Source organism: Sinocyclocheilus rhinocerous, unplaced genomic scaffold, assembly GCF_001515625.1.
Source record: "Sinocyclocheilus rhinocerous isolate Xijiao unplaced genomic scaffold, SAMN03320098_v1.1 scaffold1551, whole genome shotgun sequence".
Lineage (NCBI taxonomy): Eukaryota > Metazoa > Chordata > Actinopteri > Cypriniformes > Cyprinidae > Sinocyclocheilus > Sinocyclocheilus rhinocerous.
Genome location: NW_015636371.1, coordinates 257,452 through 276,631, shown reverse-complemented (window position 1 = coordinate 276,631; position 19,180 = coordinate 257,452). Strand labels below are relative to the sequence as shown.

Here is a 19,180-nt window from a genome sequence, read left to right as displayed (position 1 = left end):
GATTTCAACACACGTAGTAATGGTCTTAGGTTTGTTGCTTTGGGTCTTTGCTTACTCTTGAAGCCATTCTTTTTTTTTCAAAGTTATGTTCAACTAAAAGGGCCCAAATAATAATAATAATAAAACAATGGACCTTTTCACAAGATTGTGATGATGCGTTTCAACGGTCATCAACATCGTAAATCCTCCAAAGTGTTTTATATTTTCATTTTTAAAAAAAATGTATGTACATTTATAATATTATACTTTTTATTATATTACCTTTGCATCAAAATACAAACAAATAGTTAACGCTAATGCAAGGGTGTTTCTAATTCAGCGTCTGTGGGATTGACGGTAAATTTGACATTGTTCTCTCTTCTGACTGCTATCAGTCTCTCTCTATTTTATTCCCCCTTTTTTTTTTTAAGTCATCAAAACAATATCATGCCGTTTTTCTTTTGATATTTGAGCAAATGGGAAGGCAAAAATATATTTGTGGTAGTCTTCAATTCACTGCTACAGAAGTTTAGCCAACTATGAAGACTTCTGCTGCTGAGAAACCTGGAAATGTAGGATTTTCAGCATGATACGCTGTAGTGTTCTGTAGTGTTATAAGTGATGAAAAATGGAATAGAAATACAAAAAAACCCACATTTTTAAATGAACTACAACTGCACGAAAATTGAAAATCAAACTAGAAAATGAGATAAAAACTGCCGGTGCAGGTGTACCTCCGTAAGCCGTTTTGCGGCGGACAGTGAGGTTGACGTGACCCTGTTTAGCCGCCTGCTGCATGAGCTGCACCACCAGCTGATGAGACTTTCCCACCACTGCCGTGCCATCGACACAGATGAGCTCGTCTCCGGAGCGCAGACGGCCGTCCTCATCCGCTGAGCCGTACTTCACTATGTGCCCTATGTAGATCTGCCATGCATTTCATGAGAAGAACACTGGTAAGCAGGACAGCTCTTGCAGGCTGCAGACTGTGACATAAGTCAATTCATGTAAACCATTGCCTCACTGTGTTTCTCTGATATCTGGACCCTGTTCTCCATATCACGATTAACACACTCGAGATAAAGCCAGCACATAGCAGCTGTCTCCATTCAAATCAATGCACGGCTTACAAGAAAGCAGCAGTGATTGGGACAGACTTCAGTATCAGTTACAGTTCTTACAGTTGCTGTCAGAAGGATGCATGTATATTTGTGTGTGTGTGTGTGTGCATGTCTCTTTGACTAGTGCATCTTTGAGCCTATAAGTAAAATACTTAAGTACTGTTAAAATCAGATACTCTAAGACTTTTACTCAAGTTGTTTTGGAATTGGTGACTTGTAACGTGTAGTGGAGTAATTTTCACTGTAAGGTATCTGTACTTTTGCTAAGTATGGTTTTTAGGTACTCTTTACACCTCTGGAGTGTGTGTGTGTGAGTGTGTGTGTGTGTGTGTTCTCTGACTCACCGGTTCTCCGGGTTCATTTCCCCCCAGGATCCGAAAGCCAAAGCCTGTGTCTTTCCTCCAGAGAAAAATGTCTTGTTCTTGAGAGTCTGGCACTGAAAAAAATAATTTCAGTTCATTTGCTAGCATGTCTCCAAGTTAAATATTATAAAGAAGAAACACTGATTGCAATGCAAATATATTGCAGACTCTCTACCAGTTTATAAGACTTATATTGTCAAAAAGCACAGCCCAGCTTTACAAAAGATACATTTTTAATGAACAAACCTGTTCTATAGATGGCACAAGGTTTCTAGTGCTATTGTTAGTGCTTCATTTGCATAAATGCGTTATTAAAAGACTGCAGATGGGAGAGGTGTCTAACGCTGTTCCCTGCCTGTTCTCAGCCTCTTTCCATGCTGACTGTCAGACGAAGCCTCGGCCAAACAGTAAGTATGAGCAGAATGCTCACCTCACCACATAGGGAACAACATAATGTTAATCACATATGCTTAGGCCCGTTCACACAGTTAATTTCAGAGGTCTGGGTCTGCCAAGCTCACTCTGTGCGGAGCATTTAACAGGCCTGACTGGGAATTGGCACTATGAGCGGGAGCCATCAGGAGTCACCCAACAATCTGGCACCAAACTGGCCTGTGTGTACAAGGACATCTACTGCGGTACATCCTAAAATCATACTGGCATAACCTTCAGAACTACAGCCAAACACATTAGACATAATGAATGCTGGGGGTTCAATTTAATGCAATATATGTCATCCGTAGGGCATCAGAATGCAGTGTGCTTACATTGAGTCTTGCTCTTCAAATACTCTATAGCCATGCTGAGAATGGGTCATACATAATGAATACGGAGTGACAGAAACTGAAAATCGCAATCTTTTAACAGCCATTTAACAGCTTTTTTCCTGTACCCAAATGTTAATTACAAATTTAATATGCTGAATGTACTATAAGTACTGTAAATCACTATGCAAGTAATTGTAAACACTGTGAAACACAAGGTCATGCAAATTATGTATGCGCGGTACTCGAACACATGATCTTGGCATTACTAACACCATGCTCTACTGTTTGAGCTACAGGAAGGCCACAAATAACTACAGGTTTGTACAATTGTAGTTTTGTGATTGCGCATAAGTGCAGTGTCCTGTGAGAGTAACTCTACCGTTGAGCTAACACTGATATGAATGCATGTGGCGTTGTACATTATATTGAGACGGAGGGAGGCGCCAGAACTGCAGCTGATAGAATGTGCGCTGTAGCACGATACAATGATATTTCTTCAAAAGCAGATCGTGGAGACATTTTAATCGTCCACGATCAAAAATCGTCATATGGCACACCCCTACTACCAAGTATAATCAATCTCACACACACAAACAAGCACAACGAAATCACTTCACACTATTAAGCAGCTGTGTTATGAACATGCAAAACTGTATCGCACGCGTGCTACAGTGGTAAATTTATTCATCGCACAGACTAGTTTTTTCGTAGCACGTGCGACATATATGCACTGTACAGCCCTGCTTATGCCTCTTTTAAGTTTCACTTAAATAAGTGGTTAATAGAGAGTCAACATTCATTTTACTTGCCATCTTGTCTTTTCTGCTTTACCAGTTTTTTATGTTATGTATATGAGGTTGTTTGGTTTAGTACTGACTGAATGATTAAGGTTAAACTACTGTTACTTGTCTGTATGCTTACATTATCCTTGCCTGTATATTGATATTATTGATACACTGCTTGTCATATTGTCTGACAGTCGGATTGTGTGTTTGAGTGAGCTGGTGACATTTTTTTTTTCTATTTGTATTGGGATAGAACTATATGTATTAGGTATAGCATACATTTATATGTAGTTTGGAGCATGTACGTATTATGTATCCCACTCCCCCTGTCTGACTGGAAGAGGTGGAGGTACTGGTCTGCTTATCTCTAATGATTGGAAATTTAATCCTTTACCATCTCTGAGTATCAACAGCTTATATAGCCGAGACTTGTCATTTGCACTTATATATTGTTGCTCTTTTGTTAGTTTTGACTGCTTTTATTTATAAGTCGCTTTGGATAAAAGCGTCTGCTAAATGACTAAATAAATAAAATAAATGTATTATTTATTTATTTTATATTTTTAGGGTGACAATTTTACCATCAGTCTGCAGATGCCAAATAGCCTTCTGGCTAATTCTGGCACATTGTACATTTATGTATTATTGATGTGCATTGTCCCTGTCAAATAAACCTGAAATAAATAATAATTGACAAATTGCTTGCAATGTTCCAAGTTGCTTTGGATAAAAGTGTCTGATAAATAAATACATTTTAATTGTTAAAATAGGTTATATTGTTATTTTGGCATAACTTTGATTCAAATGAAAGTTTTGGTGGTGCAAATCTTTAGTTTTCTTTGAACATAAATGCATTGCAGTGCTGTGTGAAGTGAAGAATGTTAAGGAATATTAATTTTGCATAATAATGTGTGTTAATGAAAGAATTAATAGAATCATTTAAACAATATGAGTGGTATAACAATACTTTAGCTGGTATTGCACCATGACACATATTGTATCATGACGGCTCTAATACAAAGTGTTATTTCTATGTAATAGAATTTCTTGTGAGACTCTAATGTGAATCAAAATGATGAATATGGTTAATGATAAGTGATACTGGCGAAGAAACCTGAATCTTAAAGAAGTAGTCAGAATGAAAATTCTGTCATTTACTCACCCTCCTCTTGTTCCTAACCTGTATGAGTTTATTTCTTCTGTTGAACACAAAAGAAGATCATTTGAAGAATGTTGGTATCTGAACAGCTGAGTAGGAAAAAAAAATACTATGGAATTCAACAGTGCCCATCAACTGTTCAGATACCAACATTTTTCAAAATATAATTTTTTGTGTTCAACAGAAGAAAGAAACTCATACAGGTTAGGAACAAGAGGAGGGTGAGTAAATGATGACAGAATTTTCAAACAGAGCCGCACACTCAGCAGTAAGACGAGTGGGAATCAAGCGGGCTACTCACCCCGGCTCTCGTACATGCTCCTGGACTGCGCCCAGATCTTGAAGGGGTCCGGTTTCTTCTGGAGCGTCCCATTGGCTGCAGAGGTGTCAAAGGGGGGCAGGACGGGCAGCAGCTGGGTGGGAGGAGGTGGCACGGTTCGAGGGCCCCCAAGTGTGTCAGTGGGCACGATGGGCTGCGGGCGCCTGGGCGAGTCGGTGTGTGTGCTGCGGTGACTGCATATGCTGTGCTGAGAGCTGCCCTGACTGTCCTTCCTTTCCAACTGCTGAGAGACACAGAGATTCAAAGGTTTAGTCTGCAGGACTAGTTGACCAAAAAATCTCTAGTCATAATTTACCTATTATCATGTTATTTCAAACTAGCTTGATTGTTTTTTTTCTACAGTGGATCACAAAAGGAATGTCCAAGGCAAATGATATACAGGATACTGCCACATTGCCGAGGACAAACACCTTCCAACACTACAATAAAGTAGTTTATGCAAAGTCTTCTGAAGCCATATCACACTTTTGTATGAGGAACAGACCAAAAATTAAGTTGTTCACAGACAGTTGCTTCTGTCGCAGTGGAGAATCTCATTCACGCTTGTGTCTTTTAGATGCAGTGCTGGGGAAAGTTACTTTTAAAAGACTCCACTGGCCTCGCTCCGTTCCCACGGCTCTCGGCCCCGCCCCCACTCGTCACATACTGAATCTTTTTTTTTTTGTGGGTGAGATGAATTAATGCATATTCATATTTATTTTAGAACTACAGTAACATCTGATTTCGCTCAACATGGGGACAAGAGAGCTGTCAATCAATAAATTGGGGAAAAAGTAACTTGCGTTACTTATTTGAAAAAGTAACTCAGATATTCTCTTGTAAATTAAAAAGTAATGTGTTACTTTACTAGTTACTTGAAAAAAGTAATCTGATTACGTAACTCGCATTACTTGTAATGCGTTACCCCCAACACTGTTTAGACGTCACGGATGGTCACACAGTGTTTGTTGTCAATTAAGTCAAACCTGTGGGACGTGTCTAAAGCAGTGGTAAATGTACACTATCCATTGACAAAGTGATGGTAGATTTTGGAACGGACAAATTTCTATTAATCAGGCACTGCATAATAAGCACCTGATGACAAAAATCTGGAATTGCAGATTAATCAGCCTGATCGATATATTGTTCTGATTGTGGATGTGGGATTGAGAGATAACGGCACTGAACAAAATATCAATAACATGACCGGGTTTGACCTAGAAAGAAAGAATAATATGTGAAGAGAGAAAGAAAAGGAAAGAAAATGGAATTTGGTGCAAGAGAGGGAATGGAATGAGAAACGAACAAAAAAGAGGCCAGGCCTAAAAATAGACAGTTCATGGAGAGAATGGGTAGAGAGGAGCAACACAATCCCACAGAGTCGATTCGTTGAGTGTGTACCTACAATTCAAGCACACGACACATTCAGCAACTATCACACAAACACACACAGTGCAAAAAGTTTGCTGCAAAGCCAATTCTTGTCTTGATTTCTTATTGGCTATTTATAATCTCATTCACGTGACATGATAATGTTTATTAAATGCTACTAACAACTAGATTATTACACTCCCAGATAAAAACGTGAGCGGTGCTTTTTCATGCTAATGTCGCTTCCACAATGCTAGAGTGTTGTGGGCGGCTGTCAGTACATTGCTATGCGGTTGCTATGGTGTTGTGTTGTTCTTATGCATTGCTATTGGGGTACAGGGATGTATTGGGTGGTTGCCAGGGCATAATTAAATGCACAACAGAGGCAAAGTGAAGAGCTAAGCAAGCATAAGCAATCATGAAGCATGGTCATTATTTGACATGCAATAGGTCTTGTCAAGATATTGCAGAAAACACTACAGTGCGCCTTTATGTCAGCTTTATATTATATGATCATGGTTTGAGACATAAGAACGTTTTTGTAACTTTATGCCAGCATGCTTCAATGATGATCTGTGTGAAATCTGGTGAATTTGTCTGTCCACACCAGACCCAAGATGGCTATGAGATGTGACAGAATCAATCAAAAATCACAGTCAATCAGAAGCGTGTGTGAGCGGGCTCTCTGTGTAAGCGCACTGCAACCCAACAAAATGGACAAGTTAATGTAATTCATATATATTAAACCTTTTTAACATTAATAAAAGTGGTTGATACCATCTTAATGAACACACCTGTTGGTTCGCATTGAGTTCACTTTAATTTATTTTCAAGATCTGAGGTAAACTATTGTTGCTTTCAGTATGGCTATAAAGGTCATGCAAAATGATATTCAAACTCACATTAGACACTTTTAACACTGAATGAAGCACATAATCAGTACCTGAGATTATCATTGTCATAGTTTGTAGGTTGTTGTTCGTGTGTCGCGGCTGGTTAGGACAAAAACTCTGATTAACATGGAAAAGATGCATTTTATTGCATGTCACGTCATGTCGTGTCTGGTAGGTTTTTGATGTGAGTGAAAATGGCAGAAAGAAAAATGTCTAAAACATTGCTTTTTAAAACAAAATTCTAAATGGCCAATGCCAAAATTGTCGATCTGGGTACATTTTATATCATTGGTCTCTTGGATCCCTTGGGGCAAACAGAATACAATCCTATTTTATGCCAAAATATAGGGACATAATAATCAAAATTAGCAATTTTTCAGTAAAAAACAAAACTGCTCAGGTAGCTTCAAGACCAGTGTTGGGCAAGTTACTCTGAAAATTTAATCAAATTACTGACGGGAGCAGGTCTCTAATCCACTGGCACTTGACTCGACAGTGCGTGAGCCACATCCTTTTTACAATCTCTAGATTATAAAACACTGCATTCTGTCAGCAATGTAACGCGGCAGTAACGTATAGAGACCTCGGCTTGTAACTATACTCTAAATTACAGTATTTAATTTAAATTATTCCGTTACTAAATAAGGAATCAAATTACAGTAACGCGTTACTGCCCAACACTGTTCAAGACCTGATGACTGTGACATATACTCGATATGTAAAATTGTTGCGCAGATAAAGCCTCACGTCCACTTTGGCACCTTCGAAGCGTTGTAGGAGAACAGATTGGTTTAACATCATGAATGCAACAGTGGTTTGAATAAGTCAAGGAGGAGTTTAAAAAGTAGGTGTTTGACATCAAATGGCAAATAGAGTAAATGACCAGCTGTGAAAAAGGATCCAAGGAATAGAAGGAAGCAAGATGGCCAATGGACGAATTCACCAACAGTTATAAGCTTTTTTGCACTTTTTGTCATATCTTTTTTCCACTAGGTTTGGCTGTACACTTGTAAGTCTGAGGGATTTTTAGGGGTCAAGTCCCGCAGGGGCTGTAGCCCCTAATCTTCCTTTTTTACGTTTTCTTTATTCTTCTTCTCCCCAATGGGAGTTTATGGCAGCCCTATGAATGGAACATAGGAAAAGAATGAAATTTGGCACACTTGTAGAAATGGTCATGAACAGTGATCTGACCAACTTTCAAAAATTTACTTTTCAAACAGTTATAACTTCTGAATGAAATTTAGTTCATCTGATTACTCTCTTCATGTTGAACACATTCAATAGCTTACATTAGGACTTCTGCCCATTACAGTAGCGGCCGTTTTGAAAAGTATATTTTTTTCGCTACTCCACCTTCAAAGTGTGTCCAATTCTTCAGAAAATTGGCGAAAATGATCTATGGAATAAGCCGCACAGAAATGATTGAACAAATTTTGATATTCATCTTTGTTCAAAACTTGTTCAATCCGTTTACTTTCACTTTAATTTCACAACTCAATGACGTAAAGGGAGGCGTGCATATCAATTAATGGGAGAAGCAAATATAAGGGCGAGGCTCACACACCTGGGGAGGAGAGACATCACAAGTGAACAAAGTACACGTGAGAGTTATGGGAGAGAAGTTTAGTTTACCGTGTGGAGTGTGGCTCGTGTTCCTAGGAAAGCCGGTCGTAAAAAGGATCATCGTTGAGTCCACTGCGGTCCCTAGACACTCTTCATAAACCTTGTGATCTGCTACACTTGGGTCAGTGACGCAAAAAGCCATTCTCTCACACAAACAATCTAGCACACGCACACTCAGTCCCACACGCACATACACATGCACGTGCTATTCAAACATGCACTACCGATGTGTTCATTTAATTTCGTTTTTCTAGTTTATCGAGTCTGATTATATACATATATATTGTTTTGTTGATTTGTTTATCCCCTTACTCCTACAAACTACTTATTCATTGTGTTTTTCTTACATGGACAAATTGGGATTTAAAATGGACATGTGAATATACTGTTGAAAGCCCTGTTACAATGAACTGTGACGTATCTGCACGTATCTTACGGGTTAAAAAAAAATATATATACCAAGAAATGTGTTCATTTAATTTCGTTTTTCTAGTTTATCGAGTCTGATTATATACATATATATTGTTTTGTTGATTTGTTTATCCCCTTACTCCTACAAACTACTTATTCATTGTGTTTTTCTTACATGGACAAATTGGGATTTAAAATGGACATGTGAATCTACTGTTGAAAGCCCTGTTACAATGAACTGTGACGTATCTGCACGTATCTTATGGGTTAAAAAAAAATATATATACCAAGAACACAGAGAAAATAAGTAGCGGAGTCTGAAATTGTTCTATGATTCTTTGTTTTTTTTTATCTGATCATTTGTAACAATTTTTCTTTGTTTTATTTGATTGTTGCTGTTTTTTTTGTTTTTGTTTTTGGTGTTGTGTTGGTGTTGATCAAACTAGTTTTGACTGTTTTTTTTGGTGTTGTGTTGAGTAAACCCATTTGTGTTAATTAAAAGTTTTTGATTGAAAAAAAAAAAAGAGACAAAAGAAAATTGAGTTTGTTGAACAGGTGGTTATTTTAAGCTATCCTGTTTTTTGTTTTTTTTTGGCAGGCCTATACCTGTCTGGCGCCCGAAAAAGTTGAATTAAAAAACAATTGATGGAAATATTGACTGTAATTTTTTTCTGGTGGCCCACCACCATTACAGTTATGATGCCACGAACTTAATATTGTTGACCGAAAATTGGTTCAGAGGCTGTATATCATCCAAACTTTGATCCATCGAAATGAAACTTGATATGATTCATCAGCTCCATGATCTGAGAGTACATGCCAAAGTTGGGAATAGCGCCACCTACCGGTCAGGAGATAGCACAAATGCACAAAAAAATTGGTAAGGATCACTGACAACACGTCCTGGAGGTACCTGAGATGTTTGAATACAGAGCCACCTAGTGTTCCAGAGATAAAAGGTTTTATGCAAAAACACTTATAACTTTTGAAAACATTGTCCGAATTTTGTTATTTTTGAATCCTTTAATTTGCTGGCTTGCGCAAATTCTGGCGATACGTCATTTTCCAAATAGGGCTGAAACGATTAGTCGACATTATCGACAATAAAAAATTGTCGACAAATATTTTTGTTGTCAAGTAGTCGTTTGAGCTCATATGACCTAATGCAGTGTTTCCCAACCGGGGTGCCGTGTAAAAAATATTTTTAAATTGCTAAAATGTTCAAAAGAACATCTATTATATAATGTCAATTTCTGATGTCGCCAATAATTAGAGATCTGCTGAAAATTAGTTCACCGCTCAGGTTTCACTTTCACGTGGTGTAGGGATATGCCGGTATCAAATTTTCATGTTGTGACGCTCTGCGTATTATCCCGCTCTATGCGTGTGCGCTCCACTCAGCACTCAACTCATTTACCGTTCATTAAAGCCCTGCACGGGCCTCAAATATAGGCCCTAGCCCGGCCCTACCCCGAGACGCACAGGCCCTAGCCCGGCCCGTGTCCGACAGCTTATAAGAATTGCCGACCCGAGCCCATCTTTTTCCTCCTCCTCCCAAAACAGCTTATACTACTGTTTCAGCTACGTACTTTTATTTGTGTGCACTCACAATATCAACAAAATGTTGTGCTTTTATAAAATAAAGAATGCTTTCTGCTGTCTCGTCTTGAACAGGAGCGTCTTGAAAATAGTTTATCCAAAAATAAAACGTCTTATCACTTAACCTTTATTTTGTTTCTTATCCATATGACTTACAAAAAGATATTTTAGGCAGAATGATGTGTCATTCAGCTACTTTTTCATATAGCTGATTAAATGGTGAATAAGAGAGTTTCTCTGCCATCTCATTTTGTGTGCCAAATATATTTATGTGTATAAATTAATTGTATAACTTTAATTAATATGACTTTCAAAAGCTGAATTGATTACCTTAATTTATTTGTTAGAATATGTATAACTCAATATTTTAACTAATTGCAAAAGATGAATAATCAAAAACATGTGGAATAATCAATGATTAGTCGATCAACCGTTCTAATAACCGTTAGATTAATCGATTATCAAAATAATCGTTTGTTGCAGCCCTATTTCCAAATATGTGCCTGTTCACCATATTGAAGTTAATGAAAATGTTAGTTTTTTTTGCTACTCCTCCTACAAATTTTGTCCAAAATCTGATCAGATGATCTTTAGATTGAGCCGCACAGAAATTACTTAATGGATTTTTGATATTTGCTTCCGTTCCCAAGAATGAAAAGAGTGACAAAAAGAGTTCACATCCAAGACATGAGTGGAGTGAAGGAACAACCAGGAAATGACAAAGAAAGACAATAATGGATGGATATTTTTTACCTATATTTATACATTTCTACTTAAATGGTTCTTTAATATTGGGTTTACCAATCATTTGGGTGCTTTCCAAAGAACAGCACCCACCACACCAATACCACTGTGCATTCAACTGGAAACAGTATTCATATGTGATGTAACTTACATCTTAAATGTCTTTAGAATTGTTGTTTTGACATTTTTTCTAAACAAGCATTCATTCTCGAGAGAAAGGTTTGTCAAGTGCAACAGGTAGACACAGATGAGACACAAAGATGAAAGTGCAACAATTTGATTGCAAAAAACTTTGCCTATACTGATGTGCTGAGAAATGAAAGGGAAGTTATCTTACCAGCACTTTGGGGCTTCTCTTGGGCTGCAAGACTCCTGTGAGACAGCGGCAGAGAGAAAAAGAAATCATCACCTTCATATCATACACACACATGGCCACTCATATCAGACGACACACACACACACTCTCTGAACATCAGTTTCTTCTGAATATGGACAGAAATGAGACGGTTCAATCCTCCACACTGCTAGATATCTGCTGAATGATTACAGCTGACAGGCTTTTATAGACTTTGACTAACATAAGCAAGTGTGTGATATCAGTCAAATCAATGAAATATAGATGAGTGGCATGTTTCTGGCCTGTTTGCCACAGCGATTCCCAGAAATTATGAACAGAATGTTTGGAAAAACACTGATGCATGAGAATGACAGAAAATATACAGTTTTTTGGATGGAGTCTGAGTGGAGTCCAGCCGAGCACAGAAAGGCAATCAGATTTAAATGATTTCAAATTGCAATTGCAAACTCAGTTAGGGCTGTCACTAAAGATTATTTTGGTAATTGAGTAATTGAGTGATTATTCTGGTGATTAATCGAAAAATTGGATAATTATAACTTTTTTTTTTTTGTGGTAATAAAAATAGATGTAAGTGAACAATATCCTTTAAAATGACTTAAAATACATATATAATAGCAATGAGGCAATAATAATTAGTTCAAATAAAGTATCAACAGCAAGTAATCATATGGTTTTATTGAACAAAACTGGTAAAATGCCTAATGTATTATAAACAATAGAACTAATGTACATTATGTATTATAATGCCTACAGAGGGCGCCAGTGGTTTTAAAATGGGTCTAATAATGCGTTTCATGGATTCTCATCTGTGGAATGCTCCACTTCCGGTATTTTGCTGGTTAATCGACACGGGCAAAATGCAATCGAGGATTTTTTTAAATCGAGTACTCTAACTGAATCGAGGAATCATGACAGCCCTAAACTCAATATTTTAACCTTTGCCAAGCCATGCTAACCATACAGTTGTGTACACCTTACCAAATACGCAAAATGTGAATACTTTTCACGAAATAATTGCCTGTTATTTTTTTATTTAGTACAACCTTAAACAAGCTATTTCACATGAAAGATGTTTACATATAGTCCACAAGACAAGTTTATAACTAATAATAATGTGTAGAAACTGGTGACACATTAAAAGGCCTCTGATTGGCTGCTGTGTTCAGACATGTCTGCGATTGGCTACAACGCTCAACTCTGCAAGTATTTTCATTACTCAGTAATACTATGTTGCACATTTTGCAGGTTTATTTTGTTTGACGAGACCGTGTTCATTCCTAACTGGATCGAAGCAGCCCGACGCTGGTCAGTAAAGCTGATTCTGACTGTGGGAATGCATGTGCTCACCTCTTTGCACCAGCAGAGTGACTTCACTCCCTCGTGGACATTTGCTGAGGAGATCCACGATCTGGTTGTGGCTCATGGCCTGCACGCTCCTCTTGTTGACCTCTAGCAGGATGTCGCCCTCCTTCAGCCCTCGGCATTGTGGGTAATCCACCACCTGCTTCACCTTCTGCCCTCCACCAGCCAGACTGTCTGCGATGGTGAAGCCCAAGCCCTTGTCACCCTTCTCGATGTGGACCGTGATCAGCTCGGGCTGCGTGGCTATGGAGGATGCCAGCGTCACCACGTCGCTGGCGTAAGCCGGGCCCATCAGAGCGCTGTCCGCGGCGGGGCCGAACGAGATGGGCTCAGGGGCCCCAGCACCGCCGCCACCGGGCCCCAGGCCGGGCATGGGCTCGAAGCCCTCCTGACTGTTCACTATGATGGGCTCTTTGTCCAGGATGGCCACTGAGGTCACCAGGCTGGTGTTGGGGTCGTCGGGGTCGAAGGGCAGAGGGTAGCCGCGGCACAGCTCCAGCTGGACCATGGAGCCGATGGGGATGGACTGGAATATCTTCACCACCTGAGCGTGAGTGTATCCCAGCACTATGGTGTCGTTCACACTGACGATGACGTCACCTGAGGGACACACACGCGTTAGAGAAACAGCCGCACTACTCCATTCATGTGACCTGCAATTCATCATCAAAGAGATGTGCATCACAAATGAAACCTAAATGAAAATGATGGGCTGAAACCAAAAATGTAAGAGTACTTGGTACTACTACAAAATAGAAGTCAGAAGAACACGGACTGCAGGACAACGTTTTATGTTAAAAACAAAACATTATTTATCCATCTGTAACTGCAGGTTAAATGCATCCATGTCCCCTCTGAGATACATAAACTGTGTAAATACATCTAAATGCTATTTCAGATGCCAGATTTCAGAAATGTTTTCTTATGTTGGAATGAAATACACTAAGTACCGTATGAAGTGCTTCTTATTCTTATTCCATTAAATACAAAATGGAAGAAAGAGTTAAAACTGAACACAATCTTGCTACTCAAGCAGTGTATGAACATTTTTTATATATATTATTTGCTTCTTTTCCATTTTGCATTTACTTGTACTTTTACTTTCAATACTTAAGTACAATAAATGATTCAGTGATTCACTCATTAACACAGTCAAATGCTTTGTTCCTGAATGAATCAGACATTTGAATGAATCGGTTGAATCTCAATGACTCACTCATTAACAGTCACTTGCTGCCACCTACTGACGGTTTTTATTTCACATTTAGACTGTCTGGTAAGATATCTGTACTTTTACTTGAGTATGGCTTTCAGGTACTTTATACACCACTGTTGCCATCTATGTTTGCACAAACAAGGAATTTTTGGTGACAGAAGCTTTCAGTACACAGAGACAACAACAACAACACACAGATAATAAAAAATAATAAAGATATGTGAATAAAATACACATATGTATATACATATATAAAAATAGACAAAGGTTTTATGTACAGGTGTGCTATAGATGGAATAGAATAGAATAGAATAAGATGTAGGGATAGACTAAGATGGGTGGTATCAAATGAAAATAAGTGGTAATGCACATATTTTTAACTGTTCATGAGGTCGATGGCCTGAGGGAAGAAACTGTTCTTGTGTCTGGCTGTTCTGGTGTTCAGTGCTCTGTAGCGCTGACCAGACGGCAAAAGCTCAAAAGGGAGATGGCTTGGATGCGAGAGGTCCAAAGTGATTTTCTGAGCCCTTTTCCTCACTCTGGATGTATACAGTTCTTGCAGGGTGGGCAGGGGAGCACTGATAATCCTCTCAGCAGTCCAGACTACCCTCTGTAATCTACTAATGTCAGTTTTGGAAGCTGTGCGGGGGTTCCCCTGAAGTCCACCATCATCTCCACTCTTCTGAGCGTGTTCAGCTCCAGGTTGTTGAGACTGCACCAGACAGACAGCTGCTCAATGTGAATACTCGTCCGGTTCATCGCCGCCGACCACAGTGAAGCCGAAGCCTCGCCGGCTCTTCAGCAGCTTAGTGCTTATGAAGGAGCCCTTGAGTTCGGCTGGATTACGGGTAAAGAACGGCTTTCCTCCTGCTCACACACACACACACACATTAATTATTCAGTTCTGTCATTGTAAATGCTTATTTAGTCAATATTCTTGGTGGTTGCATATAAATGGGAATGAAAGTGAAGTCTCACGCTTGGGGCCCGGGGCCTGAGGGGCCAACGGACTGCTCTGAGGGTCTCTGTATGTCTCCAGATGACTGGGCACATAAGAGCCGATGGCAGCGCCGGCAGACGAGTGCCCCTCTATCCATTCTGACCCAAACCAACAACACCAAAGAAACATTAGACTGCCACAAGTACAAGATAAGAACCATTTGATAATCAAATCGCATATTGGCATGTCTCAAATAAAGTGACAGACATTTTGGTAACACTTTCTATGAAGCCCGTATTTATAATACATTATAAGGGTATTCTTAAGGCATTATAATGAATGCATAATGCATTATAAAAAAACGTATAATATAACTGTTCTTATGAATATTCATGAGATGATACAACATATTATAAGGTTTTTTATAATGCATTATGCATTCATTATAATGCCTTAAGAATACCTTTATAATGTATTATAAATACGGGCTTCATAGAAAGTGTTACTGACATTTTTTTTTAAATTAAACTGATATTTTCTTTCAGCAAGGACACATTAAATTGACCAAAAATTACAGTAAATACATCAATAATCAGCATATGACAATGATTTCAGAAGGATCATGTGACACTGAAGACTGGAGCAATCAGCTTTAAACTTGAATAAATGTGACCAGTGCTGGCAAAATGAGTCTGAATGCGCACGGGCTATTTTGAGCTACAGGCAAAAAATGTAAATTTAACACTTTATCTTGATAATCGACTTTAGTCATTCTACTAACTATTAGTAACTTGCCAACTCCTCGTCAACTAGCAGTCATCAGAATATTAATAGACTGTCTGCTTTGACATTCAACTGACTATAAGTCACTTTGCAAGTACATGTCAAATTATTCTACTAACCCTAACCTAACAGTCTACTAGTACTCTAATGAGAGTTAGTTTACATGCAGTTGCAAAGTTACTTATATTAAGCAGAATGTCAGAAGTGGGTTCTCAAAATAGTGTAAGCCATTTAATCAATGTAAGCATGTGTAAACCCAAGCAAAGGACAGTGCTATGCAAATAAATACTACAACATTACATAAGTAATAACACACTACTGTGCAGAAGTCTTAGGCACGTTAGTATTTTCACCACAAAAATGGTTTTAAGCCAGTTATTTCAAAACATTTCAGCAGTTATCATCTTTTGCTGTACTGTAGTGTGTGAGTAGGAAATATCAGTTTACATTTCCAAACATTCCTTTTGCCATTAATTGTAATAATGCAGTGAGATTTGAGTATGTTTAGGAGTCTGACAGCAGCCAGTGCTGCACACAGAGATCGGATCTCAGCATCATCATCAGTCCGTCTGATTACATGAAGAAACAGAACAAACTGAGACAGACTCAATCCAGAAGAACTGTGGCCACGCTTCAGAAACCTCCTGCAGAGCTACAGTACTGAGAGAAGTTGTAGGCTCTAGTGTAAAAATGCTGTAAAGTGAGGATGCTTTCAAAAATAATGCCATAAATAGATTTCATTTATCAATTAACTTCCATTAATTAACTCAAATCAATATTTGATGTGACCATCCTTTGTTTAAACCAGCTATAGTCCTGGGTGCACTTGCACATCGTTTTTCAGGTAGCTCTGCAGGAGGTTTCTGAAGCGTGGCCACAGTTCTTCTGGATTGAGTCTGTCTCAGTTTGTTCTGTTTCTTCATGTAATCACAGAAGGACTGGATGATGATGCTGAGATCAGATCTCTGTGTGAAACATTGGCTGCTGTCAGACAAAAATCTCACTGCAGTATTACAATTAATGGCAAAATGAATGTTTGGAAATATAAACTGATATTTCCTGCTGACACACTACAGCAAAAGATAGAAATAACTGACTTAAAACCTTTTTTGTTGTTGGTGAAAATACTAATGGCCGAAGACTGTTGCACAGCAGTGTGTGTCAGTTTGTAAGCAGTTGTTGGTACTGGACTCCAGTAAGTGTTGCAGTGTGTTCCTGAAGTGATTCGTCTTAAGTGATCCGCACCTCTGATGTAGCGTCCCTCCTCCGGCGACTGCTGCGCATCCAGCTGCTTCTGCCGCCGGGCCTCCAGAACCGGGTTCTCGTACTGCGTCTTACGGTTAATGTGACTGAGAGACAGAGACACAGCCTCAGACGCATTCCAAGCTCTGCTGATTCTCAGACAGTGAATCTGACTCGATTCTCTGAACTAAATGAAACGGTGCATGATGCAATCTGAATTGTGGCCATGATCCGGTGCTTTTGTTACTCAATGAGTCCTACAGTAATAGTTTTCAATAATAAGGCCCAAATTGATCAAGTTGATGAACAATAAATAATAAAGTCACAGAATACTGAGATCAGATCTCTGTGTGAAACATTGGCTGCTGTCAGACAAAAATCTCACTGCAGTATTACAATTAATGGCAAAATGAATGTTTGGAAATATAAACTGATATTTCCTGCTGACACACTACAGCAAAAGATAGAAATAACTGACTTAAAACCTTTTTTGTTGTTGGTGAAAATACTAATGGCCGAAGACTGTTGCACAGCAGTGTGTGTCAGTTTGTAAGCAGTTGTTGGTACTGGACTCCAGTAAGTGTTGCAGTGTGTTCCTGAAGTGATTCGTCTTAAGTGATCCGCACCTCTGATGTAGCGTCCCTCCTCCGGCGACTGCTGCGCATCCAGCTGCTTCTGCCGCCGGGCCTCCAGAACCGGGTTCTCGTACTGCGTCTTACGGTTAATGTGACTGAGAGACAGAGACACAGCCTCAGACGCATTCCAAGCTCTGCTGATTCTCAGACAGTGAATCTGACTCGATTCTCTGAACTAAATGAAACGGTGCATGATGCAATCTGAATTGTGGCCATGATCCGGTGCTTTTGTTACTCAATGAGTCCTACAGTAATAGTTTTCAATAATAAGGCCCAAATTGATCAAGTTGATGAACAATAAATAATAAAGTCACAGAATAAAGTCCAGGCCCTACATTCACACACGGTCGCCGTGATTTTGCCAAGTAAGACATGAACCTGGATCAACATTACTGTCCAAAAATACAGACTTAACCCAATCCCTACCCATACTTTACTCCTAAAACAGTGTGAAATGATAGCTGATTTCCGAGGGTGTAGAAGCGCCTAACCCTGATTATAAGCCTAAAACTGACATTTCCTGAAAAGTTATCCCTCAATTCTGATTGGTTGATTGGAATGATGTTCCTGGATCAACAAGGATATTGATCCAGGCACATGTTGTACTTGGTGAAATCACGCTCACCATTCACACACACAAAACACTGGGAGTTTCTTTAATTCAGTCACTGAGCTGAACTGAACTGATTGTGAGATGGAGGGATCTTACACTTACTCAACATAATAGACTCCATACACCGGGTCGTCGATCTTCTCCCAGCCAGGAGGCAGTTCTGACGCAGACAAATCAAGAGCCACTGAGCAAACAGATGATAGACACTGCATGGTGTGTGCTTTCAGAGTTTAGCATGTGCTGTGAAAAGACTGCTTCCCACACTTTCTCACCAAAATTTCCATCGAATATGATTACTGGACGAGAATTTTTAGAAATCCACTGCTGTTCTACTAATTCGATTTATGCTAGACGGGAACTAAGAGTCCATGAACAGGATCTGCCCAGTTTCCCATCACAAGGTGCCTGCAGGTACAGTATATGATGCTGTAACGGCTGGTCAGAATCAAGAGGTCAAGGGTCTTGATTATCAAGATTTAATCATAGCTGACATTTAAGAAAAATATTTTTCTTTTTTACCAATCTTTTCTTTATTTCACTTTAATTAAAGGGCATATTTTTCAGAGTATTTTGAATGAAAGTCCAAAAAGATAATCACCAAATGAATTTACCAAGCATTATATTACATTAGTGGAGGGAGCTATATATTCCACACCCTTTTTTATGCATGAAACTCAAAGTTAAACAAAACCATACGGGACTATCACACTTTTCTTTTTGGTAGTTAGCTGTAGTAGTTGGCAGCTTTAAGGAGCTTTGCATTCACTCTCTCTCACACACAAAATATCTCAGTACTAAAGACCTGATAAATGACACACACACACACACACACACACACACACACACACACACACTCACTCACTCACTCACTCACTCACACACTCACACACTTACACAC

At 39.0% G+C, this 19,180-nt stretch overlaps 1 pseudogene; it reads right to left on the bottom strand.

Moving 5' to 3' along the window:
- The window catches only part of LOC107747755 (membrane-associated guanylate kinase, WW and PDZ domain-containing protein 1-like), a 105,374-nt pseudogene that overhangs the window by 11,369 nt on the left and 74,825 nt on the right, over window positions 1-19,180 (bottom strand).